Source organism: Rattus rattus, chromosome 3, assembly GCF_011064425.1.
Source record: "Rattus rattus isolate New Zealand chromosome 3, Rrattus_CSIRO_v1, whole genome shotgun sequence".
Taxonomy (NCBI): Eukaryota; Metazoa; Chordata; class Mammalia; order Rodentia; family Muridae; genus Rattus; species Rattus rattus.
This window is the reverse complement of record NC_046156.1, coordinates 27,559,033-27,568,673: the sequence shown is the minus strand read 5'-3', so window position 1 is coordinate 27,568,673 and position 9,641 is coordinate 27,559,033.

Here is a 9,641-nt window from a genome sequence, read left to right as displayed (position 1 = left end):
GACATATACTACCGTGCCTGGCCAAAGTTGAACCAATTTTTACAGCTCTTTATTTTCTGAGGCTGGGGATAAAATTCTAGGCCTTGCTCATGGTAGGGAAGTGCTCACCTCTGATCCAGTTTCAGTTCCTGTGTTAGATCACCCTCTCCCCTACAAGCACGTGTGGGAGACTTCATATCATGTGGGTGGTTTTTTTTCCTACAAAACAAGTGGAGTAAGCTTACCGTTCTCTATTATTTTTGCCATAGTTAATACACAAATACTTTCTCCCTTATCCCACCACAGACGAAAAGCCCCCTTCACATTTCCTGCAATCAACAGTTATCAGATTCCTTTTTTTTTTGGATGTGTGACTTTAAGAAGATTTCTAAGTTAAAGACATTAAAATGCTCGTTCTTATTTTGTTGTCTTGTAGCAGGCTCTCCCTGTAACTCACAATCCAGCCTTCACTTTGGAAACCCTCCTGTTTAAGCCAACTGTTGGGGTTGCTGGAGTGCAGCATTATCCCCAGAGCACACTTTCCAGCTGCTTGTTGGCAGATACGGTCTCCTCTCCAGTACGTCATTTCCTTCTCTTTATGCCTTTCTCTCTAACCCACTGCTATCTTTTAGGCGAGTTCAATTCACAGATTATTTTAAACTGTTTAGTGCCCCTTTTTGACAGCACAGCAGTAATCTATCGGGCACAGTTGTTTGCCTTATCTCCTGCCCCTTCCACTGCTATCAGACACCCAGACTGCTGCAACTTTGGAATTAAAACACCTGTTCCAATCCTTGCACAACTTTGTCCAAATAAAACTGGACTCTCTTACCATTGTCTGCCTTCCACTGAGATTTGGATCTTTCAACGGGGGCTCCTCCCTTCATCTGTCCTAGAACCATCACAGTGCATACATGCAGCTAATTCGGGGGATGATTGAAGATGGACCTAATTTAAAAGCTGGCAGCCGTTGTATAAGATGTAATTGTGTTTATGAAGTTTCCTAAGTATTCTCTTACTTCGTTGACAGCTCTGTGTGGCAGATAGAAAGTTGAGTCATACCTGTATGCCCCAGTTCATATATTAAAGATCCAATCCCAGTACCTGAGAATATGATCCCCATTTCTAGGAAGGATTGTAGCTGATCTAATGAAGTGAAAATGAGGCTGTGTGAGTGGACCCAAGGTCAAGTGAGTGGATCCTAATCCAAGATGACTGGAGACTATGAAGGGAAAAGAACCCAGAAGAAAGGTCATCTGAGGACTCAGCAAGAAGTCAACCCCAGACTCAGAAGCCAGAAAGACTTGGATCTTGACTTCAGGCTTCTAAGAACCATGGGAGGTAAGTTCCTGGCATTGAGCCACCCTATCTATAGCCCTTGGTAGCAATTCTATAAATTCATATAAAAAGCCATGTTCCTCTTAACACTGGGTACCATTTAAAACCTTAACTATAACTTATCCAGCTTCTTAGGGATGGATTATTTATCCCCCCCACCAATTAAATATAGGACATTCTTTCCAGGGAAAGGGGACATTTTCTTCTTGTTATATTGAAAGAATAAAGATTTTTAAACTATCCCCCACTGTCCCTGCTGTGAGTGCACCTCATAAAAGAATAACATCACATATTATGGGGAAGTAGTCCAGCCATAGACCATCCGGCCTCAATAAGGCCTGGCCGAACATAAGCCATCCGGCCTCATTAAGGCCTGACTCGACGTAAGACATCTGGCCTCGATAAGGCCTGACTTACCAGTCCTGAGGAAAAAGAGTTGGGGTCAGCTTGCCCCAGAGGCAGGGTGGCCTGGAGTTGGACTGAGCCCAAGCTAGATCATGTGCGCCAATGTAAACAAACTAGTAAAATTGCTTTGCTTTGTGTGACTGTTGCCAACTGCCTATGTAATTTTCCCTACAAATCCCTTCCCCTAATTGGGCTCAGGGTCGACTCCTCTGTCTCCTGTGTGAGATACGTGTCGTCCCCAGAGCTCTGGTTTCTCAAATACACCTCTTGTTCATTACATCAAGACGGGTTTCTTGTGAGTTCTTGGGGGTTGCGTCGTCTCGAGATTTGAGTGGGGGTCTTCCCCACCCCGCTGGTCTTTCAGTATGACAAACTTTTCCTGGGGAGACAGCACACACATCTTCTCAATTCAGACAGGGAACCCACAACAGACTGATGTATCAATGACACCAAAGTCCAATTTGGTGAGTCCATGAGTTTTATTGGAATGACAGATACCAATATGGGTTAGGGGTTCCTTGTAGGAGTAGAAAGAGACCACTGCATCACCAAAGCCCACTGTAGCATGAGTGACAAGCTCATAAATGCTGGGAACCTGGAGTACACTGCACAGTGTGGAGGCAGCTCAGTGGGTTGGAGAAGGTCCTTTGCAGGTGCCTTAGTTGGTCTAAACCTCTTCCAGCCATCTTGGCTTGTTTCTACTTCCTCCAGACACCCAGTATGGACTGCAAGTCTTCTTGGCAGCCTGGCTCTTTCACATTTTAGGTAGACTTTTAGCCTTTATTGTTGATGCTAGCAGGGAAGGGCCTATTGAATGTGGTCAGTTTCAGGGACTTCCTGGAGCTGCTTTGAGTTGTTTACCTTCCTTTTTAAGGATCTCCCTGCAGGATAGAATGTTTTAATCTTGGAGGAAACTGTTACACAACACCACTACATCTTCCCCCTTTAAACAGATCAATAAAGTTACAACCAGGAGCAGTACGGGAAGAGAACACAGAAGAGTCTTGGGTAAGGAAGCAAGAAAGATGATGACAGCATTCAGGAAAATGATTGTTTTTATCTAAATATGATTTTAAACCAGTCAGTTGCCTCCTGAAATCCTTCTGGTTTTACATGGGCTTTGGCTGAAGCTGTTGGTAACTGTATATCAAAATATCTAAGTAAGATTGTTATCAAAAGTAGTGTTAAATTACTCAATTTGTAAAACCACAATTGTGCGACTGGTTTGTAAGTCCCCAGAGAAGTACATGCCACACATCATATCTTTTCAGGGTCAGTGAGCAAGAACAGATTGGATTCGGGGATTAAGGAGGTTTTGTAAAATACTAACTGAAAGAGAGAGCAGAAACGCTGTTAATACTATTTAGTTGTACAACGCCACAAAAATACTTTGCCTTTGAATGGAAAGAGCCAGAGGATGGGACCACTGGTCAGCTGACATGGACTAGATGTTCCACTGGTTGGGCTGAATCTGGCCACCTTGCTGCCTAATCCGGACCTGGAGCCACCACAGCACGAGTGTCAAATACTGGCAGAAGCCCATGGGTGGAGGGAAGTCCTCATTGAGGCTAACTTGTCTACAGACAGAAGCAGTTTTCTTCATGAATGTCAGATATGAGTGGGTGCTGCCATGGTGGACAACACAAATGTCATCTGGGACGGCTGACCCTCTACCCCCTCAGCACATCGGTGCAGATGCCTTTGGCACAGCCCACATCCACGGGGCTATACACCAAGAAAAAAAAAACACAGAAAATCTTGGATCTCTTGGATGCCCTGATGAAGCCAGCAACTGTGAGTATTATTCATTGCCTAGGACATCAGAAGGGAAGAGACTCAGTGGCCCGGGGCAATAACCAGGCAGATCAAGTGGCTCGAGAAGTGGCTATGCAGGAGCCTATCCTGGTTATGCTGCAAGGTACAGCCTCTGAGAACTGGGATTAGACTAAGGGATGACCTCACTTAGAATGTACAACAGAAGAAAAGGCCCAAATTGCTTAGAAGAGGAAGGACAATGGCACACTCGAGGGAAAGCTATACTCCCCAGAGAACAAAAAAAAAAAAAAAAAAAAAAAGCTTATCCGAGCAGTAATAGGCCTTAGGTTTTTAGCCAGAGGGACAGTAGAACAGTGTAAGGTGTGTCAGCAAGTAAATGTTTATGCAGCCAAGAGCAAACAGGGCAAGAGACCTAGGGAGTTTATTGGGAAGTTGAATTAGCAGAAGTTAAGCCAAGAAAAAATGGTTACAAATACCTTCTAGTGTTTGTAGATACTTTCTCTGGATGGTTTGAGGCTTTCCCCACCAAGCAGGAAACAGCTACTATGGTAGCCAAGAAGATATTAGAAGAAATCTTCCTGAGGTTTGGGGTGCCCAAGGACAACGGTCCTGCTTTTGTTTCTAAGGTAAGTCAGGGATTGGCAAGGATATTGGGAACTAATTGGAAGCTCCATTATGCACATTGTCCCCAGAGCCCAGAGAGAATGAACAGAACCCTAAAATAGACCTTAATTAAATTGACCTTGGAGACTGGTGCTAACTGGGTGGTGCTCTTTCCCTTGGCCCTGTTCCGAGCCCGGAACACCCCCTACCATTTTAATCTGACCCCTTTTGAGATCCTGCTTGGTACCCTAACTCCCTTGGTATCCACTGGGCTCTCCCTGGAGGTATCCCAAATCACTGATAGAAACCTATTCTTGAGGCTCCAAGCCTTTCAGTCAATACAACATGAGATTTGGCCCAAACTGTCTGCCTTATATGCTCCAGGAATGCCAGAGACCCCTCACCATTCCCAGACTGATAACTGGGTCTACGTCCAGAGGCATTGGACACAGTCGCTGGAATCCCGGTGGAAGGGACCCTCCCTGGTGGTCCTGTTATCCACTCAGACAGTCCTTATGGTAGACGGTATTGCAGCCTTGGTGAATACATCCCACATGAAATCTGCAGATGCCTCACTCCCCAGGGACTGCTGCTGCCTCCATGTGCCAGTCTGTCAAACCTGGACTGTGGTTTCTACTAGAACTGGAGATGAGGTCGCCTTGCTGACGGCCTCCAAACCACTCAACACCTGGTGGCTCGACCTCACTTTTGACCTGTGTCAGCTGGCGGCAGGACTTTACTCACGGGACATCCCCACCCATGACGGGAGTGCTAGTGGAAGCAAACTGCCCATATGGGAAAAAGAGTGCTCTGGGCCGGGATGGGGGTGATAAGATGTGCATTCCCTGCACAGAGGTGCCACTTGCAGTAGATCCCCCACTTAGATTTAATGGAAGAAACGGGACAGAAGTTCACCGATGTGGGGGTCCACACCAGTTTTATTGCACCACCTGGGGATGTGAGACTACAGGAGACATCTACTGGAACCCCTTCTCCTCTTGATCACAGTAAAAAAAATTTACACTGCTGAGGGTCCCTACCAGGCATGAAGGGCATTGAGTTACTTTCTGTGCAAATGTTACCTATAACCCAATAATCAGATTCACTCAGAAAGGCAAAGAAACAATGAGATGGCTAAAGAGAAAAGTTGGGGACAGGTTGTACAAATTGTGATATGATGGCCAAGGTGAGAGAAGGACTAGCTAAACGGAAGAGGGAGAAAAGCCAGGGTTGGTTCAAAGCTTGGTTTAACCCTTGGCTGACCACCTTGTTAAGACGCCTATTTGTTCTGCTATTGCTGACCTTTAGACCCTGCATATTGAACAAATTTATAGCCTTCATAAAAGAGAAAATAGGTGCAGTACAGATGTTGGTCCTGCGCCAACAATATGAGACCCTGAGGACAGGACCTAAAAAAAATGAGTTAGTCATCAGAGACCCCCTGAGCATAGCTCCAAGATTGGAGCTTGTATAAGAAAAGGGGAGTAATGAGAGACCCTAGTTCTTACAGAAGCATAAGAGCTATTAGGAGGCTTGGCCTGGTAGAAAGTAGGTAAGTTATGAGGACCCTAAGGGCTTTCGCCAGTCTTACATCCACCACCTCAGGTCAAGATTAGGCCAAGTACCAGCTTCCCACCTCAGGTCAAGGCTAGGCCAAGTTCCATTCTCCACCCACAGTTCTAGGGAGGAGCAGGGACATTCTTAAATCCATAGAATGTATTGACTGATACTCACCTGACCCTCTGGCCCCAGACAGAGCTCTAAGGCATGCCATAAAAGTTTAAACTGTAAACTTGCTGATGTAACCTGTACCTCTGAAAGTATAGAAACTTATTACAGCCATTCAGGATCTCCTTCCAGTCACTCGCCATGAGGGGCTGATTGAAGGTCGACCCCGATGTGCTGGAAAATAAACCCCTTGCGTTTGCATCGAACTCCATTCTCATGTCTCACTTGGTGGGCTCCCGGTAGTTGAGACTTACTTTGAGCCTTATAGTACTAGGTATGTAGATCAGGCTGGCCTTGAGCTCACAGAGATCCACCTGTCTTTGCTACTCAAGAGTTGGAAATGAGGGTGTGTGCCACCATGACCATCTGCATACTTCTCTAGATTCATAACCTCCCATGCCTTCACAGGCTGCAAATTGAGATTATAATACCTGCACCAAATATAAGGATTAAATGAAACAATCGGCCAAAGTTGCCGAGGCCCTTATAAGATCTAGAGCTCAGTGTGGTGCCCACTATTGTGTTGGATACAGTGCAGCGTATCACGGTTCTCTCTGTGCCGTTCAGTTGTTGACTGCTTTACCAGTGAAGAGCTGAGTACTGGCCCCATATTTGGTATTGCTATTCTAATGGCTCATCCCCTGCCTCAGTATTTTGTAAATATACACCTTACTCACTTGCTGACTGACTTAATAAAGGTCTGATGATGAATAGGTAGGCAGAAAAGGGAAGGGGACTTCCTGGCTGAGAGACGGTCTCTAGGAGAAGAAACAGAAGTGGGAAGATTTACCAGTGGGACGTGGAGGAGGTGGGAAGTACAGGAAATGAGAGCAAGATAACAAGGCTACGAGGAAGGACGCGGACTGGATTAGTTGGGTTAATTAAATTAGGAGAGCTACGTGGGAGCTAGCCTAAACTAAGGCCTAAGCTATAATAAAATTAGGAAGTCTCTGTGTAATTTTTCATCTGCTGGCAGTATTATTGACCATTGGCAACTCTGCCAACATTTCCCAAGACTAAGCCCGGCCAAAATACTGTTTGCTACATGTAGCTTTTATTGTTTTATATGATGACTAAATAGACCTCCCCATCTTCACTGGGTACCGCTTTTATCCATCTCTCAACCGCTGCTTGCACGTATTTCCTGGGATGAGTCCTGAGGAGATGTAGCCCCCGCCCCCGAAACACCTAAACTTTAATGTAGAAGAAGAATTTCAAAAGTAAGAGAGTCCACTTTTATTTGGACAGAGTTGTGCCAGGATTGGGAGAGATATCTTGTTTGATTCCAAAGTCAAACTAGGTCAAGTGCCCTACAGCCGCCGGGGACAGCGGGGACAGGGGAGAACATGTTCCCACTATGCAGTAAAAAGAAAGAAATCACTCTGCACCCCACAGCATGGGTTATCAACAAAGCCAGCACGCTGAGCGGAGACACTTGATCGAAAGCAGAGTCTGTATTGCATTCTTTCGTGTATATGAAGCCCCAGAGCTGGCAGAACAAACCCAGCTGTCAGGATCGCAACAGGCTATGAGTAGGCAAGGAAGGGAAAACTCTTCTGGAGTCGTTAGGAGCGATCCGGCCTTTGATAGGCGTGCTGGTTACTTGGTGTATGCATTTGACCGAATGTGAATGGAAGCCTAAGTAAAATATAAAAAATAAATGGAAATCAGTGGCCTCGAAGATGGCATGGAAGGGAGGTTAGAAGACGCAGCAGGCTTGACGCCTGAGAGGTACCCACTGAGAAGGGGGTCCCAGGGAATGGCATGTGATGGACTACTGTAGAATCAGCAGTGAAAGAGGAGGTGATTGAACAGTAAAGTCCCCCTCAATACTGAGTTGGCCAGCTGCGTTGCTGGTTCTCTGTGGTTTATGTTTGTTGTTGAAAGCCTTGCTGGCCTCTGCTCTCTTCTTCCTTCGATTCACCACACGCAAGCTACAAGGGTCCTCAGCCCGAACCTGATTGAGCTGTTTTCACTGGGTTGAACACAAACACTCCATCCAGGATTCCTCCAGCTCTGTGAGCTCCTTCTCCAGGAAATTGTCATTGCTAACCCAGCCCGTGAGGACAATCAAATCCCAAACAGTAAGAATGTCTGCAAGGTAAAGTCAAAGCATTTGCCTCAATAAAACATGTTACCTCCTTGGTTCAAATAATTGTACTGTGCCCCCAGCCCAAGAGTGAAGCTCGTGTCTGTCAATAAGGATCAAGGATATAAAAAAAAATTTTTTTTAAAGGATTTTAAAAATAGATTTTGTGGAAAAATGGAAAATACAGGATACTGTAGAGTGGGAAATATTTTTCATCTTTTATTTCTTTGAGGTAATTTTTATTACATTTTGTATATATTGTCATTGTAAATATTTATGTTTACAATATTAGCATATTTTTTGATACATGAATGAAACATTTTAGGTAAAAGACAGGAAGTCCACATGCTCACAGATAGCACTAAAGAAACTAGGAACATTTAACTCATATACTTTCCCTTTTTTTATTGGTTATTTTATGTATTTACATTTCAAAAGTTATTCCTTTTCCAGGTCCCTCCGCAACCCCCATCCCATCCCCCCTGCCTCCATGAGGGTTCTCCCCAACCCAACTACCGACTCCCTCCCGCCTCCCTGCCCTGGCATTCCCCTACACTAGGGCATTGAGCCTTCACAGGACCACGGGCCTCTCCTCCCATTGATGTCTGACAAGGCCATCCTCTGCTACATATGTGGCTGGAGACATGGGTCGCTCCATGTGTACTCTTTGGATGGTGGTTTAGTTCCTGGGAGCTCTAGGATGTCTGGTTGGTTGATATTGCTGTTCTTCCTACAGGGCTGCAAACCACCTCAGCTAACGCAGTCCTTTCTCTAACTTCTCCATTTGAGACCCCTTTCTCAGTCCAATGGTTGGCTGCCAGCATCTGCCTCTGTATTTGTCAGGCTCTGGCAGAGCCTCTCAGAGACAGCTCTATCAGGCTCCTGTCAGCATGTACTTCTTGGCATCCACAATAGTGTCTGGGTTTGGTGACTGCATGTGGGATGGATCCCCATGTATGGCAGTCTCTGGATGGCCTTTCCTTCAGTCTCTGCTCCACACCTTGTCTCTGTATTTCTTCCCGTATTTTGTTCCCCCTTCTAAGAAGTACTGAAGCATACACACATTTGTATTTCTTCTTCTTGAGCTTCATGTGGTCTCTAAATTGTATCTTAGGTATTCCAAACTTTTCAACTAATATCCACTTATCAGTGAGTACATATTATGCGTGATTTTTGTGATTGGGTTACCTCACTCAGGATATTTCCTAGTTCGATCCATTTGGCTAAGAATTTCATGAAGTCATTGTTTTTAATAACTGAGTAGTACTACATTATGTAAATGCACCACATTTTCTGTATCCATTCCTCTATTGAAGGGCATCTGGTTTCTTTCCAGCTTCTGGCTATTATAAATAAGGCTGCTATGAACATAGTGGAGCATGTGTCCTTGTTGTATGTTGGAACATCTTTTGGGTATATGCCCAGGAGTGGGATAGCTGGGTTCTCAGGTAGTGGAATGTCCAATTTTCTGAGGAACTGCCATGCCAGACTGATTTCCAGAGTGGTTGTACCAGCTTGCAATCCCACCAACAATGGAGGAGTGTTCCTCTTTCTCCACATCCTTGGCAGCATCTGCTGTCACCTGAGATTTTTATCTTTTATTTTTATCATTCTGACTGGTGCGAGGTGGAATCTCAGGGTTGTTTTGATTTGCATTTCCCTGGTGGCTAAGAATGTTGACTATTTCTTTCTTTCTTTTTTTTTTTTTTTCTTTTTTTCGGAG